The sequence below is a fragment of the Ornithorhynchus anatinus genome, chromosome 8, assembly GCF_004115215.2.
Source record: "Ornithorhynchus anatinus isolate Pmale09 chromosome 8, mOrnAna1.pri.v4, whole genome shotgun sequence".
In the NCBI taxonomy this organism is placed as follows: Eukaryota; Metazoa; Chordata; class Mammalia; order Monotremata; family Ornithorhynchidae; genus Ornithorhynchus; species Ornithorhynchus anatinus.
The window spans coordinates 62,816,666-62,842,817 of record NC_041735.1 but is presented as its reverse complement, the minus strand read 5'-3'; positions in this window follow the sequence as shown (position 1 = coordinate 62,842,817).

Below are 26,152 nucleotides of genomic sequence, written 5' to 3'. Positions count from 1 at the left end.
CAATTGATCAACAGATAGAGACAATTCCTTGATGGATTCGGTAGTAGGCTAGTCCTGATTTAAATACCTTTAGCATAGTCCATCATGAATCCTGGCTGCTCAGATAATAATATTAATACTCATGGTATTTGTTAAGCCCTTACTGTGTGCCAGACACTGTTGTAAGTGCTGGGATAGATACAAGGTAATCAGGTTGTCCCAGGTGGGGTTCACAATCTTAATCCCCATTTTACAGATGAGGTAACTGAGGCACAGAGAAGGTAAACAGCTTGCCCAAGGTCACACAGCAGATAAGTCGCAGAACCAGGATTAGAACCCACGCCCTCTGACTCTGAAGCCTGTGGTCTATCCACTAAGCCATGCTGCTGAGGGCCCAAAAAACTGAAAGCAAAATCTGAAAAATGAGGATACTTTGCCCAGTTTAGTTGCCTCGGTGTGTTCTGCAGCCTTTAGACCATTCCAAATCAAAATCCGTTTCTCGAGCGCCAAAGTCCAGGTATTGGCACTTCATCAATTTTCAGGAGAAGCAGCTGATGTAATGGACAAGCCTGGGCCTGGGAGTCAGAGGTCATGGGATCTAATCCCGGCTCTGCCACTTGTCTGCTGTGTGATCTAGAGCAAGTCACTTCATTTCTCTGTGCCTCATTTTACAGATGAGGTAACTGGGGATTGAGACTGTGTTCAACCTGATTTGCTTGTCTCCACCCCAGCGCTTAGTACAGTGCCTGGCCGGTAGCGCTTAACAGATACCAAAATTATCATTATCAATCAGTCAATACTATTTGAGCGCTTACTGTGTGCAGGGCATCATACTAAGTGCTTGGGAGAGGACACTACAACAGAGTTTTTAGACACGTTTCCTGCCCATACGAACACTGACCATGTATTCCAGAATTTTGCAAAGTAATTTCTTTGACCACCCACCCAATTCCTTTTTTCTTCTGCAAGGAAAAATAAAACCCGAGATCAAACTTCATTCTAGGACCTTGGGCTCGTGGGCTAATCTGCGTTTTTTCAGCAGAGGAAATGGCGCCTAAGCTTCCCGGTCAACTGAGGCACCATGATAGGGACCCAGTTACTTACCTTACTAGCTCCTCCTGCTTGAAGCTGGATTCAGGATATGCAGAGAATGCACAGGCAAAACTCTATTTTCAATATGCAGACTGAAATCTAGAAATTTGTACTGACATATTCTGTTTCTTTTTGGCCCCAAAGGCAGATTTAATTAAGCGCTTGGAGGCGGAGGAATGACACAGAATACTAAATCTGATGATAGATCATCTTTTTTCTTTTGTGTGACATGGGTGTCTAATTTCTCCATTCTTCAGATCCTCTCCGTGAGACATTAGGGGAGTTTGCCTCACACTCCACAAAACCACTATGGGGAATAAGGGAAGAGTTACCGACTGACAGCCCCGAATCTTTGCAGGACATGAGAAGAAAGAGGAAAAAGTGGAATTGAACCATTTAGAATTGTGAAAAAACAGTACTAGGGCCAGTTTCTTCGATGAAATGGAAGAGCTGAAACACGCCTTTGTCAAAGGAATGTTCCCTAATTCCCTGAACATATCCCAGCCAGAGAGTGTAAACTCTTTATGGGCAGGGACCATGTCTGCTTATTCTCTTGTGTTGTACTCTCCCAAGCCCTTAGAGTGGTGCTCTGCACATAGTAAGCACTCAATGAATACCATTTATGGATTGATAACTGAGTCTCTCATGGATCAAGTAGGAGCTTCTGTTTAAATTTCGCTCAAACTCACTTCATCCTACCAGAAAAGTTCTCTCTGGAATTTCCCTTTTCTTCCTAGTATATACTCTTAATCCTTTGCTCATCTGAGAGGGAAGTCCAGGGATTGGTTATCAGTTAAGAAATGAAGCATTATGGGAGCAACAAGACTGAAAATCACAGCCCATTCACATACATTGAGTCTTTATTTTTTTGTCTTTCCCAGCATTTTGGCTTTGAAAAAGTCCTAAACTCTTTCTACCAAGACCTTCTTCCCCACAATATTTAAACCCAAGAGTACCGAATGGAAAGTTTATCCTTATGTTTCTGATTCTTTAATATTTAACTCATTAAAATGTCATTTTGTAAATGCAATTTTCTGTCCAAAAGCCCTTTAAAGCTCGAAAACAGGAAACCACATTTTGCCAAGGGAAAACGAAGCAGCGTCTCCCGAGTCCACTTCAGAATCTGGGGTCCAAGGGCTCCCTGGATTCCCAACTCGCCAGGCCAACTTCTCCCAGTGCTGCTGGGAAATCATTTCCTTTGAATGTCCCCCAAGTTGGAGGGGAAATAAACAGACTCTAGACCTTAGGCACCTTTTAAAAACATTTTTCAGGGAGTCCACTATTATTATTTACTTTCTTTATGTAAAATTGCTAATGCCCCTCCTGGTATCTTGCCAACTGCCAAAAGCAAACTCTGGCCTGGATTTAGGGAATCTGAAGCTGTTGTCACCAAACCCTTGTTCATGCCCTCCCTCCTTCTAGGAACTCTATCCCTCTTCAGAAGCAGTGTGGCTTAGTGGATAGTGCACGGGAGTCAGAAGGACCTGGGTTCTAATCTGGACTCTGCCACTTGTCTGCTGTGTGACCCTGGGCAAGTCACTTCACTTCTCTGAATCTCAGTTAACTCATCTTTAAAGTGAGGATTAAGACTATGAGCCCCATATGGGACAGGGACTGTGTCCAACCTGATTAACTTTTATCTACTTCAGCGTTTAGTACATAGTAAGTGCTTAATGAAAGCCATTAAGAAAAACAAAACTTCGCCTCCAACAGACCACCCCTCTTCCCATTGGCAAAGCCCTATTATAATCCCATCTCCTCCAGGAAGCCTCCCCTGACTAATCTTTCATTTCTTAATCCATCAATCAGTGGTGTTTACTAAGCACTTAACCGCGTGCAGAGCCTTAAACTAAGCACTTGTACCATACAACAGAGTTGGTAGACGTGTTCCCTGCCCACAACGAGCTTATAGTCTAGAGGGGGAGACAGATGTTACTATAAATAAATAATTTATGGATATATACAGAGCTGAGGGTAAGGTGCATACCAAATAACCAAAGGGCTTATCCAAGTCCATAGATGACCCAGAAGGGAGAGGGAATTGAGGAAAAGAGGGTTTAATGGGAGAAGGCCTCTTGGAGGAGATATGATCTTAATAAGGCTTTGAAGCTGGGGAGGGTAGTGGTCTGGCATATATGGGGTAGGAATTAGGGTTCAGAGGGCCCATAAATACGACTGACTGAATGATTACCTTCAGGGGAAAATAGGTGACAGAAGCTCTCTAGAAGAGGATAAGTGAAGGATGAGATGTCCATCACTGCAGACATATCGTTCTCTTAACCATAAGTCTGCTGTGTGACCTTGGGCAAGTCACCTCACTTCTCTGTGCTTCAGTTCCCTCATCTGGTAAAATGGGGATTGAGACTGTGATTTGTCTGTAACCACCCCAGCGCTTATAGAACAGTGCCTGGCACATAGTAAATGCTTAACAAATACCATAATTATTACTATTATATCACATTGGATGGAAGACGAATTCTGACGTATTTTGGCATGACCTACTGAATTATACGAAGCCGACAAACAGTCTGGCAGGAGCAATCTGGAGAGCGATTGTTCTCAAGCTAGGATGCCACAAAAATTAGGCTAACCGTGAGGCTGGTTCGAAAGTAGAGGTAGGTTCTGTCCGGGTAAAATCTCTTCAGAGCAGCAAGTACAGTGCTTTGCACATAGTAAGCACTCAATAAGTACGATCGAATGAGTGAATGAATGAGCAAGGATCCGTCCTCACGCACAAACACCGAAGGAAGATGTACCGATCACATAGTGGTCTTCAAGCTGCTGACATTCATATAGATGGGAAATGATCATCAGTAGCGACACCTTCCAGAGGGGAAAAAAAATGTTTAGTGGATCTGTGTGTTTGTATAATAATAAGAATAATCATGGTATTTGTTAAGCATTTATTATGTGCCAAGCACTAAGCGCTGGGGTAGATACAAGGGAATCAGGTTGGACAAAGTCCCCGTCTCACATGGGGCTCAGTCTTAATCCCCATTTTCCATATGAGGTAACTGAGGCGAAGTGAAGTGACTTGCCCAAGGACCCACAGCAGACAAGTGGCAGAGCAGGGATTAGAACCCACGTCCTCTGACTCCCAAGCCACGTGCTCTTGCCATAAGGCCATACTGCTTACCCTGTGTCCTGGTGTGCACATGATTATAGGGGTGGGCTATTGTTTCCTCTCTCCAAGTCCAGGCAGGACAACATCAGAACCATTCAATTGGGTGATTCTTCTTTTGATGAACTCTTTTCCCTTCCAAGGAACATGTTACGTTGGCTAGAGAATAAAGCTTTGAACTTTTAAGGATTCAGTTTGTTTGCTTTAGAAGTTGGTGAGTAGAGAGAGACCATATTATGTTGCGCCCGTACTGGTAAGCTTTTGTGCTTTTTACCTAGACTGAATTTTTCGGCTATTTACAAGTGATTTTCTAGACTGTAAGCTCCTTGTGGGCAGGGATCCTGCCTACCAACTCTGTTTTAGTGTAGTGTCCCAAGTGCTTAATACAGTGCTCTGCGCTCTGCACAAAATAAGCAATCAATAAATACCACTGATTGAACTTGTCTCAGGCTTTCATCTGCCACTTGTAATAGCTCTGATTTTTCATGTCCTTCTGGATCACCGTCTCTCTTAAAGGCTTACTATCCTAACCCCTTGTCTTTCAAAATAAATGTTTACATAGATTAGAATGAACATTTTTGAAATCTTCAATGCCTCCAATAAGTTTTTCAGAATTTTGCTTCTGGTTGCTTTTCTGATAGAATCCTTGTGTTAAGTGCCTTTAGCTTCCCTCTTCTTCTAGATACTGTCATTCTTCTTTTTGTTTGTTTTCATGGAATTAAAGTGCTTACTATGTGCCAGGCATCGTACTAAACCCCGAACCTGGTACCCGGGTTGGACACAGTCTGAATCCTCTCTTAATACACATTTCATAGATAAGGTAACTGTCTCACGGAAAAGTGAAGTGACTTAGCCAAGGTCACAGAGCTGGGATTAGAACCGAGGTACTTCTGACCCCCAGGTTTGTGCTCTGTCCACTAGACCATGCTGTTTCTCTGTGAATCATCTCTATTCTATTTGGATCAATCTCTACACCATTTGCTGACAATTTCCCCTAAATAGGAGACTTCCTTCAATTAAAATTAGGAAGCAGTAGAGCCCAGTTTAAAGCTCAGGTGTAGGAGTCAGATGACACGGGTTCTAATTCCCCCAATGCCATTTGCCTGCCGTGCCACCTCCGTCCTGACTTCTTGTTGCCTCAGTTTACTCACATGTAAAATGGGGGATAGACAACCTTTCTCCCTCACCCTTAGATTGTGAGCCCCATGCGATGCAGGGATTGTGTGATCTGATCATCTCGAATCTATCCTATTGTTTAGAACAGTGCTTGGCACACACCATTCAATCAAAGATATTGGTTGAGCACTTCCACCGAAGCCAAGGACTGTACTAAGTGCTGGGGAGAGTACAATGCGACGAGAGTTGATAGACGTGTTCTCTGTCAACAGGACGCTTACAGTCTAGAAGGGAGACAGACATTAAAATAAATTCCAGATATGTATATAAGGACCGGGAGGTTGAGGGTGGGTGCACTCTACATCAACCTACTATCAGTTTACCTTTCTGAACCTTTCACATCTTCCAGAATCTGTTGAGTTTGTAAACTATCATTTCCCAAATGGTGTACTGAATCCCCCTCATTAGTTTATCAGGTTCTTTCTACTAGGCTCGTCCAACTGAAGATGGAATCTGAAGATGCAGATAGAGAGGAAAGGATTTGGCTCATTTTATCAAATAAGAAGCAGCATGGCCTAGTGAAAGAACATAGGGTTTGGAATCAGAGGACCTGGGTTCTAATCCCCGCTCTGCCGCTTGTCTGCTGTGTGACCTCGGACAGGTCACTTAATCTCTCTGTGCCTCCGTTTCCTCCTCTGTAAAATGGGGATTAAGACTATGAGCCCCGTGTGGGGTATAGATGGTGTCCAACCTGATTAGCTTGTTTCTATCCCACGCTTAGTACAGTGCCTGGCACATAGTGAGCACTTTAAAAAAAAATGGGGTGACTTTTTTCCACGTAATTTGATGTAAGAGGCCGAGCCCAGGAGGGTCAGAGACAAGGAGGAGCAGGAAGGATCCCATCCCTCGCCTCCTTTGGTCATCCATCTGAGCAGGGGAAGATCTCCCAGGCTCCCTTTTATCTCCTTGCAACAGTAACTTGGTCAAATACATTGTTTTCATCTTAAATGTGTTGCATTTGGCATTATGGTTTCTGCATTTGTTTTGCTATTATAATTTACTGCAAAATCAAGTGTATCCCTTGCAGAAGCAACTAATTCCACCCGAAACATTACATCTTCAGATTGGTGATTTCTTGTCTTATTTATTAATTTATTTTTTTGCAATTGGTTGCTCTGTCCACTTTCGTGGTATTTTTCATGTTTTGATCCCCTTTGACCCATTCGGGTTCTCTTCTATTGTGATTTCCCCTGCACTGCATATGTAGTGAATTAGCTTCAGCTGCTTTTGAAATGGTTTTGTTCTTTTTCTTCCAATTGTTCAGGTTTTTTTTCTCTCTTTGCATTTGACCTCCAGTAAAGAATTGGCCAGCCGTATTCAGCAGCGTTCAGCAGCGGGGAGTTGTGAGAATCAAAATATTGTAGAGATGTCCTGTGGTGAGCAAGGTGTTAAAGGAGAGTGTCGTTGGCAGCAGTGAGTTATGAAAGGGTGTTAGAGGAGGTAGTGTCTTGCAGACTGTGTTGGAGGTAGTGATGCGTAATAGAGAAGCAGCGTGACCTATTGGCAAGAGCAGAGGACGTGGGTTCGAATCCTGGCTCTGCCATTTAATAATGTTGGTATTTGTTAAGCGCTTACTATGTGCCGAGCACTGTTCTAAGCGCTGGGGTAGACACAGGGGAATCAAGTTGTCCCACGTGGGGCTCACAGTCTTAATCCCCATTTTACAGATGAGGGAACTGAGGCACCGAGAAGTCAAGTGACTTGCCCGAAGTCACACAGCTGACGAGTGCATTTGTCTGCTGTGTGTACTTGGGCAAGCCACTTAACTTCTCTGGGCCTCAGTTGCCTCATCTGCAAAACGGTTATTTAATAACTGTTCTTTCTACTTAGACTGTGAACCCCATGTGGGACCTGATTATCTTGTATGTACCCCAGTGCTCAGCACAGTACCTGGCACAGAGTAAACATTCATTCATTAATTCATTTAATCGTATTTATTGAGCGCTTACTGGGTGCAGAGCACTGTATTAAGTGCCTGGAATGTACAATTCGGCACCAGGTAGAGACAATCCCTGCCCAACAGCCGTCTCACTCTAAAAGGGGGAGACAGACAACAAAACAAAACAAGTAGACAGGCGACACATAACGCTTAACAATCATTATTATTATCATCATCATTAACGTTAATAATGATGTTCCTGATTGTGCCACATGCCTGCTGTGTGGCTTGGACAAGTCACTTAACTTCTCTGTGCCTCAGTTTCCTCATCTGTAAAACGGAGATGAAATCCCCGTTCTCCCTCCCCTTCAGCTTGTGGGACAGGAACTATGTCTGACCCGATGATCTTGGAGCTACGACAGTGCTTGGGCACATTGTAAGTGCTTAAGAAATACCACAGTTGCCAGTGTTATGGACAGCCGTGAGAGTTGGCAGTGACTGGCCGTGTGTGCTGCGGGCCGGGGTGCGTCATAGAGGGTGAGAGATGGCAGCGTTTGCCAGCGGGTTAGGGATGGCACGGTTCCTCGAGCCTTGCTCGTGAGAGGAGGACGGGGGAGATATTGTGGTTTAGCCGTGCATCCTCGACTTGCCACGCGGTCTGGTCGTCTCATCCGATCGGAGCCTTTGCAAGGAGCTGGACTCTAGCCAAACTGGGGTGCTAATCTCTCTGAGGGTCTGTTAAGAGCGAATCCCCAGTTTCTGCTTGGCAATGAGTTAAAACGTAAACGATCGTGTGCTTTCGGTCCGCCGGGACGGCATCATTGCCCAAATGGAAAGGAAGGGCTTTGCCCACCTGTTGCCCACCCTTCAGCCATCACCCTGAGGAACTCCACTTTGATGCTTCCTCAACTAACGGAGAGGAAACTGAATTACTTTGGAACGACGCCTGATCGAGTCACCTCTAGTGGAAAAATCTGGAAGTCGTGTTTGATCGTGCCGTAGACGTCGATTCATTCCGCGTTTCTTGCAGCCGCCACCCAGCGCTTTACCTTATTACTGTTTAAATTGGTTAATAAGACGGTACTGCTGGACATGGGCGGTGTGGCCAAGTGGAAAGATCACAGAACCGTGAGCTCATTGCATCTGCCTCGGGCCTCAGTATAATGCTTGGCATATAGTAAGACTAGACAGATACCACAACTGGGACTGGGCATCAGGAGATCTGGGTTCTAATCTCGGTCCCGTCACTTATCTGCCGGGTGAACTTGGGCAAGTCACTTAACATCTCTGTGCCTCGGTTTACTCATCTGCAAAATGAGGATTAAATCCTCCTCCCCCCTTCGTAGACTCTGAGTTCCATGGGAAACAGGAACTGTGTCCAAAAGTGTAGACTTATATCTTCCCCAGTACTCAAAACAGTGCCTATAGTAAGCACCTAACTAATACTATAATAATAATGATTTATTCTCCTTCCACCTTGGCCTGTTAGCACCATGGAAGACAGGAACTGTGCCTGACCTAATTATCGGGTTTTTACCCCGGTGCTTAGCATAGCGCTTAGCGTATAGTAAGTGCTTAACAATTACTATTATTATGCTAACGCCAAATTCCCTTCAATCCTGTTAGCAGGTTAGGATTAGCGTAGAAGGGATTTTTGTTTAGAACAGCAGTGTAACAGTTAGAAAAATATGGATGTATGTAATGGTAAGAGCTTCGAAACTGGTGCTGATTATTTCCTGCATCTCTAATTTATTATATTGCTGTCTGTCTCCCAGCCTAGACAATAAGCTCCTTGTGGGCCAGGATACCATTACCAACTTTGCTGAAAAGTCCTTTCCCAAGCACTTAGTTCAGTGATGTGCACAAAGTAACTGCTTAATAAATACCATTAGTTGATTGATCAGAATAATAGTGGTTAAATTCAGGAGTTTATGAGAAGGTGTTTAATTAACTTTGGAATTAAAGCCCCCAGTGGGTTGGGTTTGGAGAGGGAAGACTGTGTGGATAGTTCAGAGTAATCTATCATCTCTCTAATCGGGCCCGATCCAGATCTTCCGGTTGAAGAAAATTCCCAGTTCTCTTCAAGGCGGTTGGTAGAGTGCTCTGTACACAGTTAGGTGCTCAGTGAATACCAGGAATTGATTGACTGGATTTTCCACTGGAATCCCAGGACCACAGTCCTCAGACACATTTTTTACCTACCACTCAAGACTACCATGCACCAGGATATCTACTTGGCCTGATGAGACCATAGCTCTCACCCGACCCTGATCAGCACTAAATCTCTCATCAGCCACTGCTCAAACTTAACCACTGGTTTCCTTCTGGGTGCGGATGTTGGGGGGATGATAACTCCCAAACCGAGGTTTGCAAAAAAGAAGAGGCTATTGAGGATGCCACAAGAAATAAAAACCAACAGGGCCTAGTGCATAGAGCATGGACCAGGAAGTCAGAAGGACCTGAGTTCTAATCCCAGCTCCTCCACTTGTCGGCCGTGTGACCTTGGGTGAGTCTCTGTGCCACAGGTACCTCATCTGTAAAATGGGGATTAAGAGTGTGAGCCCCATGAGGGACATGGCTTGTGTCATTCATTCAGTAGTATTAATTGAGTGCTTACTATGTGCAGAGCACTGTACTAAGCACTTGGAATGTACAATTCGGCAACAGATAGAGACAATCCCTGTCCATTGACAGGCTTTCAGTCTAATCGGGGGAAACAGACAAAAACAATAGCAATAAATAGAATCAAGGGGATGTACATCTCATTAACAAAATAAATAGGGTAATAAAGATATATACAAATGAGCGGATGAGCACAGTGTTGAGGGCAGGGGAAGGGAGAGGGGGAGGAGCAGAGGGAAAAGGGGGGAAAGGAGGCTTAGCTGAGGGGACGAGAAAGGGGAAGCAGAGAGGCAGCAGAGGGAAAAGGGGAAGCTCAGTCTGGGAAAGCCTCTTGGAGGAGGTGAGCCTTCAGTAGGGCTTTGAAGAGGGGAAGAGAGTTTGGCGGAGGTGAGGAGGGAGGGTGTTCCAGGACCACGGGAGGACGTGGCCCAGGGGTCGACGGCGGGATAGGCGAGAACGGGGGACGGTGAGGAGGTGGGCAGGCAGAGGAGCGGAGCGTGCGGGGTGGGCGGTAGAAAGAGAGAAGGGAGGAGAGGTAGGAGGGGGCAAGGGGATGGACAGCCTCGAAGCCAAGAGTGGGGAGTTTTTGTTTTGCTTGGAGGTTGATAGGCAACCACTGGAGGTTTTTAAGAAGGGGAGTGACATGCCCAGAGAGTTTCTGCAGGAAGATGAGCCGGGCAGTGGAATGAAGAATAGACTGGAGCGGGGAGAGAGAGGAGGAAGGGAGTTCAGAGAGCAGGCTGACACAGTAATCTAGCCGGGACATCATGAGAGCCTGTACCAGTAAGATAGCCGTCTGGGTGGAGAGGAAAGGGCGGATCTTGGCGATATGAATAGCTTGTATCTACCCCAATGCTTGGTACAGTGCCTGGCATATAGTAAGTGCTTAACAATTACTAAGAAAGAAGAAATAAACCTTAATAGTAGTAGAGATAGCATTTATTGGGTGGCCACTTGGTGTCGTGGCCTGCGTTAGGCACCTGGGAAGTACAGATGAAGAAGTGGCACGTTCCTTGCCCGCGAGGAGTTTACGGTCTAACAAGGGAGACAAACATGAAACCATCACCATGTGCAATAGCCATCTTAACCCTGGAAGATGCTTGTGGCTATAATTACATAGAAAGAGAGCCAAAGTACAGAGCTTCGCACACAGTAAGCTCTCAATAAATCATCATCATAATAATGATGGCATTCGGTAAGCATTTCCTATGGGGCAAAGCACTGTTCTAAGCGTTGGGGAATCTACAAGGTGATCAGGTTGTCACCCATGGGCTCGCAGTCTTAATCCCCATTTTACAGATGGGCTAACCGAGGCACAGAGGAGTGAAGTGACTTGCCCAAAGTCACACAGCTGACAAGCGGCAGAGCTGGGATTCGAACCCATGACCTCTGACTCCCAAGCCCGGGCTCTTTCCACTGGGCCATGCTGCTTCACTGAATGAAGAACATTCGTACAACTGAAAGAATGAATGAGTTGTAGGTGTCTTTTTCAAAGTGACTGGTTTTTAAGAATTTTCAAGAATCCCAAGTGAAGTATAAAAAGAAGTATCGTAGATGGATGTTAAGCCAGTAATATTAGGGACTCAGGGTCAATCGTTAAGTCACTGCTCAAATAGGTAGACTGAATATAGATATTGATTTGGTATTAGCTAATATGCTTTAGAAAATTTTAATAACTGGCCACCTACTTTTGATTTTTAGTGCTATGAGGACTATTTGCATTTCCAGAGTTTTGTACTTCTTTAAAAGAGTCAGGGGAGGAAATCCAAGTAGTCTTTTGCCAGACCTATATGCCTCTAGGTAGCTGAAAGGATGATTCCTTCTCTCTGGGAGATCCAGCTATATTTTTCAGTTCTGTTGTGTGTGCTCCAGGTGGATTAAATATGACTATTAAATTGAGTTGTTCTGTGAACCAAGTGCTTAGATTTCCTTCCAAAATACATGACATGCCTTTGGGAATATAAATTGCTACTAGCTAACTAATCCATACCATGCAGGTACAAAGCTTTTCCAGACAAATGCAGGGAGATCCTTAAGAACGGCGTTTTATGGATATTTGCCTCTTCGACAGTTTATACAACCGTCTTCCATGCTCAAAGAAGACAGCACATCTCTTGCAGATGGGGAGAAAATGTCAAGTCCAAAGACGGTCACGTGACCCAACGGTTGAAGAAGTCACGGCAGCAGAGCCATGAAACGGGGCTGAGCATCTGGACCTGTCGGCCTAGCTGCTGTCATCTGCAATCAGGCATATTTATTGAGCACTTACTGTGGGCAGAGCAGTGTATTAAGCGCTTGGGAGAGAACAGTATAAGAGATTTGGTAGACACGTTCCCTGCACACCATGAGTTTACAGACTAGAGGGAGAGACAGACGTTAGTATAAATCAATACACTATGGCTATGTACTCAAGTGCTGTAGGGCTGAGTGAGGGTTTTTATGGAATTCATTAAGCACTTTGTACGTGCCAGACACTGCACTAAGCCCTGAGGTAGGTACAAGCTAAGGAGGTTGGAGCCCCTATCCTACATGGGGCTCCCTGTCACAAATAAAGGGAGCAAATCTAAGTGTAAGGGTGACTTAGAACGGAGTAGGAGAGAGGAAACCTGTTCTTCCATTTAGACTGTGAGCCCCACGTGCGACAGGTAGTATATCTGACCTGATTATCTTGTATCTGCCACAGTGCTTAGCATGTAGTAAATGTTTAAATGTTAGGATCAGTATCATTATTACTGTTTTTAATGGTATTCGTTAAGCACTTACTCTGTGCCAGGCACTGTACTAAAAGCCGGGGTAGATACAAGCTAATCAGTTTGGATACCGTCCCTGTCCCACATGGGGCTCGTAGTCTTAATCCTCATTTTACAGATGGGGTAACCGAGGCCCGGAGAAGTGATTTGTCTAAGGTCACACAGGGAGACAGTTGGCGGAGTTGAGATTAGAAACCGAGTCTTTCCGACTTTCAGGCCTGTGCCAAATCCACTAGCCCACAGTGCTTCGTTTACTGTTACTGTCATTACTATTATAACGATAATTCCGTACAACGCTCTGCGCAACGTAAGCGCTCAATAAATACGATTGAATGGCTGGACCAGGGGCCTGAAGGTGCCGTAAAAAGGCAGAAGGTGGTGCTCTCTGTCTTTGCAGGCGGCTCATCAGCCCCACCGCTCTTCTTTCCAAGCCGGTTTGTTCCCCCGCTCTGCCCCTGCCCTGTGGTTCCCGGGCTTTTAGGGGCTTCTGCAGAGAGGAGGGAGCAGAAATATCGAGTTCCCCTCGTGGAGTTGGGGTTGGACAGTCCAATCTGAAGATATTTCGTGAAAGCCAACACGTGGGTGCAGGATGAAGGCTATCTCCTCTCCTCCTATCCTTCCAAGGACCTCGCCCAAGCTTGGAGCAGGATACGAGGACCAATGGGGGGAACCGTGGGGAGGGAATGATGGCCAGAGTTCCAGGAAACAATTTCAGGATGTGTGTGTGTGTGTGTGTGTTAAGGTTTTCTTTTGTTTTAATTGCAGCTGGAAGTGTCTGATGCTTTGTCAGGCCATGAGGCACTTGGCCTTCCGGGATCCCTAGAGGTGTCTCTCATTTCTTGGGAAAGGAACCGCTCGCCTTTCCGAGGATACCTTAGAGCGAGCGCTCAGGGCTTTATGCCTCTCGTGGGTGCGCACACACTTATCTCAGCCTCCTTGGCTTGCTGCTTGGAGGAAATCAGTCCAAACGCCCTGGCCTCGGCCTGGCGGGCGGAGCAGAGAACTAGGCCTGGATCGGCGTCTCAGGCGCCGCTTCACCGGCATCGACACCGGCTTTCATTCTTTCATTCGTTCGATCGTGTTTATTGAGCGCTTACTGTGTGCAAAGCACTGTCCGGGGCAGCTTGGGAGAGTTCACCCTAACAACATTCCTGCCCACAGTGAGCTCGCAGGAGCAGCAGAATGAAGCAGAAGCGGCCCAGTCGTGGGGCAACGTTCTAGCCGCTTTCGGCTTTCTCGGGGAGGTCGCGGAAAAGAATCGGGAGCTCTAGTTGGGCCGGAAAACCCCCATGACTTCTCAGGTAGCCAGCTAGCCAGCCGGCTAGCCAGCCGACAGGCCACCGGGGTCCTTGGGCAGACCCAAGTGAAGGCTTGGAAGAAGATGATCTGGACGCCTGTCGGGGCTGTTTCCCGGCGCTGGGCAGCAGAGGGCGCTGTTCGGCCGCTAGTTTCCACCGCCACCTAACACAAAACAGCCCTCCATCCACCCTCTTTATTCATTCGATCAAATTTATAATAATAATAATAAATGAATCATCACCACCATTAATTAGTATTATTATTCGTGTGCTAATAAAGAGAAGCAACGTGGCTCAGTAGAAAGAGCCCGGGCTTGGGAGTCAGAGGTCAGGGGTTCCACTCCCGGCTCCGCCACTTGTCAGCTGTGTGACTGTGGGCAAGTCACTTCACTTCTCTGGGCCTCATTTACCCCATCTGGAAAAAGGGGATTAAGTGTGAGCCTCCCGTGGGGCAACCTGATTACCCTGTATCTACCCCAGCGCTTAGGACAGTGCTCTGCACATAGTAAGTGCTTAACAAGTACCAACATTATTATTATTATTATTATCTGTTAAGCCTTCACTATGTGCCAGGCACTGTACTACTACTACTAATAATTATGGTATTTGTTAAGCACTTACTATGTGCAGAGCACTGTTCTAAGCACTGGGGTAGATACAGGGTCATCAGATTGTCCCACATGGGGCTCGCATTTTTTTAATCCCTATTTTTACAGATGAGGTAACTGAGGCCCAGAGAAGTGAAGTGACTTGCCCAAGGTCACACAGCAGACAAGTGGCAGAGTTGGGATTAGAACCCATGACCTCTGACTCCCAAGTCCGGGCTCTTTCCACTAAGCCACACTGCTTCTCTAGGCACTGGGCTAGATTCATTCATTCATTCATTCAATCGTATTGAGAGCTTACTGTGTGCAGAGCACTGTACTAAGCGCTTGGGAAAATACAACGCAGCAATAAAGAGAGAGCATCCCTGCCCACAACGAGCTCACAGTCTGGTCTGTGTGGGGTGGGGGGGGGGGAACACACACAAAAGATAGAAGTTTATCAGGTTGGACACAGTCCCTGTCCCGCATGGGATTCACGGTCTCAATCCCCATTTTCCAGATGAGGTAAATGAGGCCCACAGAAGTGAAGTGACTCATCCAAGGTCACACGGCAGACAAGTGGCAGAGCCGGGAGTAGAACCCATGACCTTCTGTCATGCTTGATCTACTGTACTAAACGCTTGGGAGAGGACAATATAGCAATGAGTAGACACACTCCCTGTCCACAGTGAACTCACAGTCTAAAGACAAGCTTACACTCTAGAGATGAGCTTACAGTCTAGAGAGTCCTTACTATGTGCAGAACACTGTACTAAGCGCTTGGGAGAATACAGTACAACAGAGTGGGCAGACACATCCTCTGCCCTGAGAAGCAGCGAGGCCTAGTGGATAGAGCACAGGGCTGGGAGTCCAGAGGACCTGGCTTCTAATCCCGGCTCCACCACTTGTCTGCTGTGTGACCTTGGGCGAGTCACTTCACTTCTCTGTGCCTCAGTTACCTTATCAGTAATATGGGAATTAAGACTGAGCCTCATGTGAAACAGAGACTGGGTCCAACCTGATTAGCTTGTATCTTCTCCAGGGCTTAGAACAGTGCTTAGCGTAAGCATTTGACGGAGACCATTAAAAAAGAAAAGCAAACGAGCTTACAGTCTCATAAACCCCTGAAACACCACTGTCAGAGAGGCCCACTGTATATTCATTATTAAGAGATGCCATGGTCACATGATCCCTAAAGCTCCATTATAAGAGTTGTTTTTTACAATGCTCCTTCTTATTTATGAAGGTTTAATTGCAAGACTTTTCACCACAGAAATCAAATGAAAGTGATACTCTTCAGAGACAGGACAAACAATCCCAAATCCACAGCAAATAAATCTGTAGCCTCACCTCTTATAAAATCCATTTCACTAGTCTGTTCTTCTGTGAAATTGTTTGGCTTCCCTTGGTAAACATATCAATTTTCCCAGGGCAATTAGGTGAATAAACAAAGTGTTCAAAAGGAAAAAAAATGCCAATTAGAGTCTTCTCTCGCGAGACGGAGACAGAGCCCATCCTCAGAGACCGATGGCCTTTAGCAGAGATGTTTTGCACTAAAATAGAGTCCGAGGGTCTGAGAGCGATGGGGCGATTGTTCCTAAGCCTGTGACAGGCCTCTCCCTTTTATTCTGGAGTTTGACAAGGCACTCCTGGAAGGGAATGTCGTGTTGACTGAGAGGAAAATTGAGAGTGCAAACCTCTTAGTCTAATAGGCTTTCATCAGTGAGAGGAAAAATGAGCAGCAAAAGGAGTTAAGGGGTGTTAAGATTTTTGGGTTAGAGAAAGTTAGGCAAGACCGTTTGAAGCACTTTTCATCAGGAAGAGATTTTCTAGGTCTCTGAGAGGAAAGTCTGAGTGTTTGCACTGTGAGGGGATTTCATAATCAAATTGACCAATGATAAGAATCAATAATAATTTCATAATCAAATCAGTGGTATTTGTTGAGTGCTTACTATGTGCAGAGCACTGTACTAAGTGCTCGAGAGAGTATAATACAACAGCATTAGCAGATGTTCCTCGTCCATAACAAGCTTACAATCTAGAGTCATGAATATAAATAAATTTATCATGTATAATTTGCAGGTGTCGATCCTATTCATTGAGCACTTATTGTGTGCAGAGCACTATATTAAGCATTTGGAGTGTACAATATAACAGAGTTGGTAGACATGTTCCCTGCTCACAGCAAATTTACAGTCTGGAGGGGGAGACTGGAATTTCAGGCATTGGAGCCTGAAAGAGAAATTACGGGTGGCTGCAAGGGAAACGAAGGGTATACGCTGAAAGAAAATATTTTTGGCAATCTGAATCACCATGGAGTGCATCGCTCTCCTATGAGAGGGGAAGTAGGGATGCACTAGTTGGAAGGGAGAAGAGACAACTTTCTGCACCTATTCCATCTGAAGGCCCAGAGAAGCGATTCTGGGAGTTTCTGCTGAAAGAAAGGCCTAATAGCTGAACCTAGAGGAAGTTACCCAACCCTAACTTTCCTCAGCTCCGTGGTTTGGCCTTGGAGACGTGAATTATTAGATCCCAAGGCCCTAGCGGATTTATTAAGTGAACCCTTGTTATTACGGTCTCTGTTTTGACCGATGGAAAGTTAAGACTGCAGCTCCGCTTGAAGTCTGCAGGCGAGTGAGTCACGGCTGGTTCACTGTGATCCAACTGTTGATTTTCTGGTGGGTTGAACAGAAAATGCAGAAAGTCAGCAAGCGTGAACGGTTTCTTCGTGAACGGTTTCTTCGTGGAAGGCGTTGAGAGGGTGCATTACAAATTGCTGTAATTTATCAATCCATGGTGGAGATTCGGGAGGGTGATACAGAGGAACCTAGTCCAGAATATGCTTTTAATCATTTTGGGACGTTAATTGTGGGTTGCCCTGGGGGGGGGGGATATAACTTGAGGAATAATAATCATAAGAGCTCTGGGGTGCCAAGGAAGGAGGGGAAGGATGTTAATTTGATGATTTGCCTGATGGAACAAGATATCATGAGTCTTCACAGACTAGCTTTTCTGTTTGCTCCAAGCTGATATCAATCAACCTGTGATGTTTATCGAGTGCTTACTGGGTTAGAACATCATCATGGATGGTATTTATTGAGTGCTTACTGTGTGCAGAGCACTGTACTTAGCTCTAGGGAGAGTAGAGTACAACAGTGCTAGTAGACATTAACCCTGCTCCAAAGGAATTTATCTCTACAGGGATATGTAGTTTTGTGTGTTTTTTTTCTAAACTTCCAAAGGCAACACTCTCCATCCTCAAGGTATGCTTTCCAAATCTCAGTCAATAATAAGAATAATTCCGGTATTCGGTAATGTTTACTGTATGCCAAGCACATACACTTAGAGCGTATCTCTACAAGCAGATTGGACGCAGTCCCTGTCACACGTGGGGCTCACAGTTGAGGTAGGAAGGAAAAAAGGTGTTGAATCTCCATTTTACAGATGAGGACACTGAAACACAGAGAATTTAAGGAACTTGCCCAAGGTCACACAGCAAGCAAATGTCAGAGCCAAGATTGAAACTCGGGTCTCTTTCCACAAGCCCACACTAAGATGTTTCTTGCTGGATTTCATTTTCAGATCTTTTTGAGCCCCTTTTGCTGAAATCCAAAGAGGACATACCAACTAACTGAAGAGTTGCTGAAGCAGTCTCAAAGAGGGCTTAGCTCAATAATTACAGTGATGAAATGTATTATGCAGTTACTGTGTGCCAAGCACTGGTCTCAGTTCTGGGGTCAGTGAAAAATAACCAGATCTGACACGGTCCCTGTCCCACATGGGGCTTCCAGCCCAAGAGTGAGGGATACGGGTATGTTATCCCCTTTATACTGACTAGGAAACTCAGGCCTAGAGCAGTGTTTTTTTGGTTATTGTTTTTTTAATGGTATTTGTTAAGCACTAACTGCACGCTAGACGCTGGAGTAGATACAAGTTAGTCAGGATGGACACAGTCCATGTCCCATATGGGTTTCACATCTTTAATTCCCATTTTAGAGTTGAGATAACTGAGGAAAAGAGAATTGAAGTGACTTGTCCAAGGTCATCCAGCAGATAAGTGGTAGAGCCGGGATTAGAACCCAGACCCTCTGACTCCCGGTTCGGTGATTTATCCACTGGGCTATGCTGCTTCCCTGTTAGATGACTTGCCCAGTCACAGAGCAAGCAGAAGGCAGCCTGGGATTAGAACTTGGGACCCCCAACTGCCAGTCCCATGCTCTTTCCACTAGGCCGTGAACCAGTTCAAGGAACTCAATCCAAATCCTCTTTAAGGAACGTTAACCCAGGGAGAGACCCTCCAAGGAGACATAGAAGCTTCGCCGGCCAGTAGACTGACAACAGCCGATAGGGAATCCATCAAGGTGAAGATCCGAGTTTGTCTCTCAGATTGAGTTGGGCTGTTTGGCCGTCATCATCAATCCATCGATCAGTTGTATTTCGTACTGTGCGTTGTACTGAACGCGTAGGAGAGTACCTTACAAGAGGGGTGGTAGACATGTCCCCTGCCCACAGGGACAGAACACGGGCACGGGAGTCCGAAGGACCTGGATTCTGATCCTGGCTCCACCACTTGACTGCTGCATGACCTTGGGCAAGTCGCTTCACTTCTCTGGGCCTCAATTACCTCATCTGTAAAATGGAGAATAAGGTTGTGAGCCCCATGGGGGACAAGGACTGTGTGGCCAAGTGTGATATAGTGGATAGAGCACTGACCGGGGTTCTAATCCTGGCTCCACCATTTGTCGGCTTTGTGACCTCGGGCAAGTCACTTTTCTGGGCCTCAGTCACCTCATCTGTAAAATGAGGATTAATGCTGTGAGCCCCATGTGGGACAGGGACTGTGTCCAACCTGATTAGCTTGTAACTTCCCAAGTGCTTAGAACAGTACTTGACACATAATACGTGCTTAACAAATACCTTTTTTTAAATTATTATTATTATTAATAATAATAATAATAACCCAATTAGCTTGTATCTACCCCAGAGCTTAGGACAGTGCCTGGCACATAGTAAGCACTGAATGAATACATTAAAAAAAGGAGCTTTTTTTTTTTTTTACATTAAATGTACATTTTTTACATTAAAAAAAGGAGCTACCGCTCTACATCATCATCATCTTCATCACTGATGAAATCAGTAGTATTTATTGAGGACGTAATGACTGAAAAGCAGAGAAGCAGCGTGGCTCAGTGGTAAGAACATGGGCTTTGGAGTCAGGGCTCATGAGTTCGAATCCCAGCTCTGCCACTTGTCGGCCGTGTGACTGTGGGCGAGTCACTTAACTTCTCTGGGCCTCAGTTCCCTCATCTGTAAAATGGGGATTAAGACTGTGAGCCCCACGTGGGACAACCTGATTCCCCTGTGTCTATCCCAGCGCTTAGAACAGTGCTCGGCACATAGTAAGCGCTTAACAAATACCAACATTATTATTATTATTATGAAAAGCACTGCGCTAAGTGCTTGGGAAAGTGTGGTGTAAACGGGCACACTTCAAGTCAGCCTTGACTACCCAATTTCCACATGCCCCCAATGTCTTACAGACATTCCACATGCTCCCAACGTCCTGGTCTTGATCTGTGGTTTCTGGCCAAATTTCAGGGTGCAAACGGGCAACCGTCAACAGGGGAAGAACCTGGCTCGCCTCACCTGGCTGACATTCACACACCCCACCCTCCCGAGCTGACCACAGACTGAAGGTCCCCAAAGTGGAATCGAGCCCAAACCGCACCTCTGCTCTAATCTGCCCCCCAGATCCACAACAGGGTGTAAACAATAATCAACGGAGAGAGGACTTTTAAGACTGAGCATCTGGACTTTGTAGAGGAGCCAACGGACCCTCTCCAGGCAGCTCCCTGAAATCTTGCAGGCTGCTACCTCCCAGAAACTCTCTCAAAAAAGCCTCTGAAAAAGCGAAAAATCTTCAGGCCCAGGCTACGATAGGTCGGTCTGTCTCGGAAATCGAATAACGTTAACCCTCTCGTAGCGGGATCTCGTGGTCCCCCCCGGGATGGGCTGATCTCGTTGTGGGCAGGGAATGTGTCCGTTTATTGCTGTATCCTCCTCTCCCAAACGCTTAGTACAGCACACAATAAATACGATTGAATGAATGAATGAATCTGCCGCCCGAAGTGTTCATTTAATGACATCTGGCCTTCCCAGACTGAGCCCCCTTTTCCTTAGCTCCCTTTCCCCCTCCCCACCGCCCCGACTCTCTCCCTTTACCCCCTCCCTGCCCCACAGCACTTGTGTATATGTGTACATATATGATTCTATTTATTTAATGCCTGTTTACTTGTTTCGATATATGTATGTATACTTATATATAAATAATTCTATTTATAGTGATGCTACTGATGCCTGTTTACTTGTTTTGATGTCTGTCTCCCCCCTTCTAGACTGTGAGCCCATTGTGGGCAGGGATTGTCTCTCTCTGTTGCTGCATTGTACTTTCCAAGCACTCAGCACAGTGCTCTGCACAGGGTAGACAGACATTAAAATCAATTATGTATATGGCTGTAAGTGCTGAGGGATGGCTGTGTTCTTGGCTTGGGAGAGTACAAGTCAACGATTCGGCCCGTGCTCCCAAATAGCTTAAGATGTTGTAGTTTGTTGTGGGCGGGGGATGTATCTACCAACTCTGCTGTAGTGTTCATTCATTCAATAGTATTTATTGAGCGCTTACTATGTGCCGAGCACTGTACTAAGCGCTTGGAATGTACAAATCGGTAACAGATAGAGACAGCCCCTGCCCTTTGACGGGCGCGCAGTTTAATCGGGAGAGACGGACAGACGAGAACAATAGCAATAAATAAGGGGATGTTCTCTCCCAAGCGCCTAGTACAGTGCTCGGCACACAGGGAGCACTCAATAACTAGCATTGATCGATTGACTGAGACGTGAAAGCAAGAGGAAAGATGTGGCTATAGGTAGTCGTGGCACGAGTAAATGAATAATGCATATTCCTTATGTAAAATAGGATTGTCTGTGTGTAAGTTCTGAGGGTGACTCAACCTGAGGGTGGATATTAATGAAGAAATGAATGCCTTCTGGGAGGAGGTAGAATTTCAGGAGGCTTTGAAGATGCAGAAAGCTGTGGTCGGGCAGACTTGAACGGGGAAGGAGTTCCAGGCATTGAGTTCTTACCGGGAAATCGCCGTCAGGGAGGGGAAGGGGTGGAGAGGCATTTGAGGAGCTGAAGGGAGAGGAAGCTCTTGGACTCCTATCATTCAATTAATAGTAATAATATTAATAAGTGTGGTATTTGCAAAGGGCTTACTATAATAATGATGGCGTTTATTAAGCGCTTACTATGTGCAAAGCACTGTTTGAAATGCTGGGGAGGTTACAAGGTGATCAGGTTGACCCACGTGGGCTCCGTCTTAATCCCCATTTTACAGATGAGGTAACTGAGATACAGAGAAGTGAAGTGACTTGCCCAAAGTCACACAACTGACAGGCGGCGGAGCTGAGATTTGAACCCATGACCTCCGAATCCCCAGCCCGTGCTCTTTCCACTGAGCCATGCTGCTTCTGTGTGTGCCAGGCACTATACTAAGCACTGGGGCGGATGCAAGCAAATCAGGTTGGACCCTGTCCCTGTCTCCCAAGAGGCTCACAGTCTGAATCCCCATTTTCTAAGTGAGGGAACTGAGGCACAGAGAAGTGAAGTGACTTGCCCAAGGTCACACAGCAGACAAGTGGCAGGGTCGGGTTTAGAACCCAGGTCCTTCCTACTCCCAGGCCCGTGCTTGATCCACTAGGCCTTGCTGCACTTACTGTGGGCTGAGAGCACCGTACTAAGTGCTTGGGAAAGTACAATAGAGTTAGTAGATGTAATCCCTGTCCTCAAGGAGTTTACAATCCAGTGGGTAAGACAGACAAAACGATAATAAAAGTGATAACTATAGATAGTTAAGAACTTGCTATGTGTCAAGCACTATACTAAGCACTGGGGTTGATACTTAATTATCAGATTGGACACAGTCCCTACCCCATGTGGGGCTCACATTCTAAGCGGGAGGAAGAACACATTTTTACAGATGAGGAAACTGAGGCCCAGAGAATTTAAATGACTTCCCTGGGGATCAGAAGCCTGAGTTTTGAATCAGAGCTCTTCCGCTTACATGCTGGGTGACATTGATCAAGTCACTTAACTTCTCTGTGCCTCAATTTCCTAATCTGTGAAATGGGCATTCGATGCCGTCCCCCTGCTTCCTAGACTGTGAGCCCTATGCGGGACAGGAATTGTGGCCGGCCTGGTTATCTTCTATCTACCCCAGAACTTAGCACCTCACGGCACATAATAAGGGTTTATCGTAGACCACAATTATTAATATTTGCATTATTATTATCGCACAGCAGACAAGTGGTGGAGCTGGGATTAGAACGCAGGACCTCTGACTTCTAGGCCTGAGCCCCCTCCCGTAAGTAAATAGAAGGTAGCAGGAAGCATCGGAGTTAAAAATCTACTCAGAGCTGCTTTTTAAGGAGAGGGAACAAATCGTCTATACCTAAATTGATTCCATCATATTTTCCGAGTGCTTACTGTGTGCAGAGCACTGGACTAAGGGCTCGGGAGAGTAAAATAAAACAGACAGTGCTTAGTGAGTAAATACTCTTAAGCAACACTTTACCAAGTAGTAAGAGTATTTATTAATCACTCATTCTGTGCTGAACACTGTACTAAAAGGCGGGGAAAGAATTCACAGGTGGGAATTAGACAGGATTCTTGGCCCTTTAGGGCTCTTAATTGAAGAATGTAAGTGTGGGGGAGGGAAATGGCACACCCGATCCAGAGCAGCTCGGAGACAGATGTGAATCACACTTGCAGATATTGACTCCCACGGACACCAGCCCCCTCGGATTTTCCCGATAGACCATCCCCGATTAAGCCTTCTTTTCCCCGGCTCGCTCTCCCTCTGTGTCATCTATCCACTTGGAACTGTGACCTGTGGACATTTGATATTCGCCCCAACTCCAAGGGACTTGTGTACATAGCTTCAAATGATAAATTACTTATTTTTTCATATCACCGTCTGTCTCCCCCTCTAAACTGTAAGTTCATCGGGGCAGGGAATGCGTCCGCTAATTCTGTTGTATTGTTCTCTCCCAAGTGCTTAGTACAGTGCTCCGCACGTAGTACACGCTCAATAAATATGATTGAGCCAGTCTAACTACATCCACAGGTGGTTATCAGAGGAAAAAGGGCAATCACTTTTTCTGTGTTTTCCTAAGCACCGGATTTGAATCCGTCGGCCTGCGTTAGGCTCATCGTGGGCAGGGAACACGGTCTGCTGATTCTGTTGTACTCTCCCAAGTGCTTAGAACGGTGCTCAGCACATAGTAAGCACTCAGTAAATAACATCGATAGCTTAAGCAACTGTGAAAAATCAGTTCACCGCTCAAATTGTCTGAACGTTGCTAAAGTTCAACCCTAATAAGAAAAGAGTTTCCAGACGACCTTCTTGGATTGCATTTCACCAGGGCTTTGCTTTATGGGACATTTATGGATCGCTCTGATTTATTCTCCCCAATAGGATCAGATTGGTTGACACGACAACCTGCGGTGAAGCAGTAGGAAGGAAATTGGCAACAACACCACCTTCCTCCACCTGGCCTTGGGTGGGTGTTTCACGTTTACTGCTTTTCCGTTTCTTCGGACTTACCCTGTGTGCTGCTGGCATCTCGGGATCTCTTTATAAAACCAGCTGGTTTTCTGGTAGCAGTGGGAAAATAGTGGAAATCACAGAGACCGAGAGACAAAATGTTTCTGAAAAATCTAAATCAGCGGGGGAGGGCTGCTCCGCTTCGAGGGCAAGATCCTTTCCCGTAAAAAGAATAATGAATAATAATTGCGGTACTTGTCAAGCACTTACTTTGTGTGAAGCATGGTTTTAAGTGTTGAGATAGATACAAGTTTATCAGGTTGGACACAGTTCCTGTCTCCCATGGGGCTCACATTCTTAATCCCCATTTTACAGATGAGGGAGCTGAGGTCCAGAGAAGTGAAGTGACTTAACCAAGGTCACACAGCAGACACATGGCAGAGCTGGGACTAGAACCCAAGTCCCTCTGACTCCCAGGCCCCTGCACTACCCACTAAACCAGCATGGGCTTGGGAGTCAGAGGATGTGGGTTCTAATCCCAGTTCCGCCACTTGCCAATTGTGTGACTTTGGGCAAGTCACTTCACTTCTCTGTGCCTCAGTTACCTCATCTGTAAAATAGGGATTAAGACTGTGAGCCTCATGTGTGACAATCTGAATATCTTATACCTACCCCAGTGCTTAGCACAGTGCTTGGCACATAGTAAGCACTTAACAAATACCATTATTATTATTATTCTAATCCTCGACCCCAGCCCTGTAAGACTCATCTCCTCCCTCTCGGGGTGGGGGGGTGGGGGGGACTTCCAGCTCACTGTCCTACCCGGCTGGACTTGGAGAGCGGACAAAGAGTTCCGGAAGGCTCAAGCGGCTGATTCAGATCTCAGAGCTTCCCGCACTTGACCCACCGTCCTCTCTGTCAAACTCATGGCAAATGCCAGACAGAGTGAAAGCTTGGCAGCTTGGGAGAGGAGCGGAAGACGAAGGGGGACATGGCAGGGTTTGGGAGTCGGGAGAGTCAAGTGGAAAATCCCATCCTGCTTGCTTACAGTACCCTGCTCCCTCTTCTCTTGTCTTATTTTATGCCATAGAGTCATTTCCAACCCATAGCGATACCACGGACACATCTCTCCCAGAAGGCCCCACCTCCATCTGCAATCGTTCTGGTAGTGGATCCATGGAATTTTCTTGGTAAAAATGCAGAAGTGGTTTACCATTGCTGCCTTCCGCGCAGTATAGCCTCTTCGCTAGCGGAGGCGAAAATGTGACTTAAAAGACGTTGGAAAACATTGTGTCAGCCCACTACGCCAGCCTCATGGTCACCAATCTCTAAGGGACCAGCCAGTCAACCCACGTTATTTATTGAGCATTTATTGTCTGCAGGGCAAGATGGCAGTGCAGAAAATCATATTTTGTCCAGGGAATTGTATTCAAAAGTCACCAAGAGACTTCAAAAACATAGTGTAGTTCGGTGGCGAGGAGGTAAGAGAAGTGATTCTCGTCACATCTCCTCCAGAGGCTTCCAATCACTCAATCAATCATATTTATTGAGCCCTTACTGTGTGTAGGACACTACTAAGCACTTGGGAGAGTATATAAGAGACAAATTTCCCAATGAAGCCCTCTTTTCCCCGGCTCCCTCTCCGTTCTGTGTCATCTATACATTTAGATTTGTGACCTTTGAACATTTGATATTTGTCTCGCCCTCAGACCCACAGCACTTAGGTACGTAGCTATAAATTGTGTATCAAAATTATTTATTCATATTAATCTCTGTCTCCACCTCTAGACTGTAAACTGGTTGTGGGCAGGTAATGTGTCTTCCAAATCTGCTTTACTGTACTTCCTCAGGTGTTTAGTACAGTATTCTGCACACAGTAAGTGCTCAATAAATGCAATTGATTGATTGTAAACTGGATTTTGTGCTCCTTGAGAGCAGGAATCATGTCTATCAACTGTATCTCAATCTCCCAGGCGCTTAGTGTAGTGCTCGTTACAAAGCAAATGCTCATAAAAAGTCCTGCTCAATTGATGGGGAGAAGGTGAA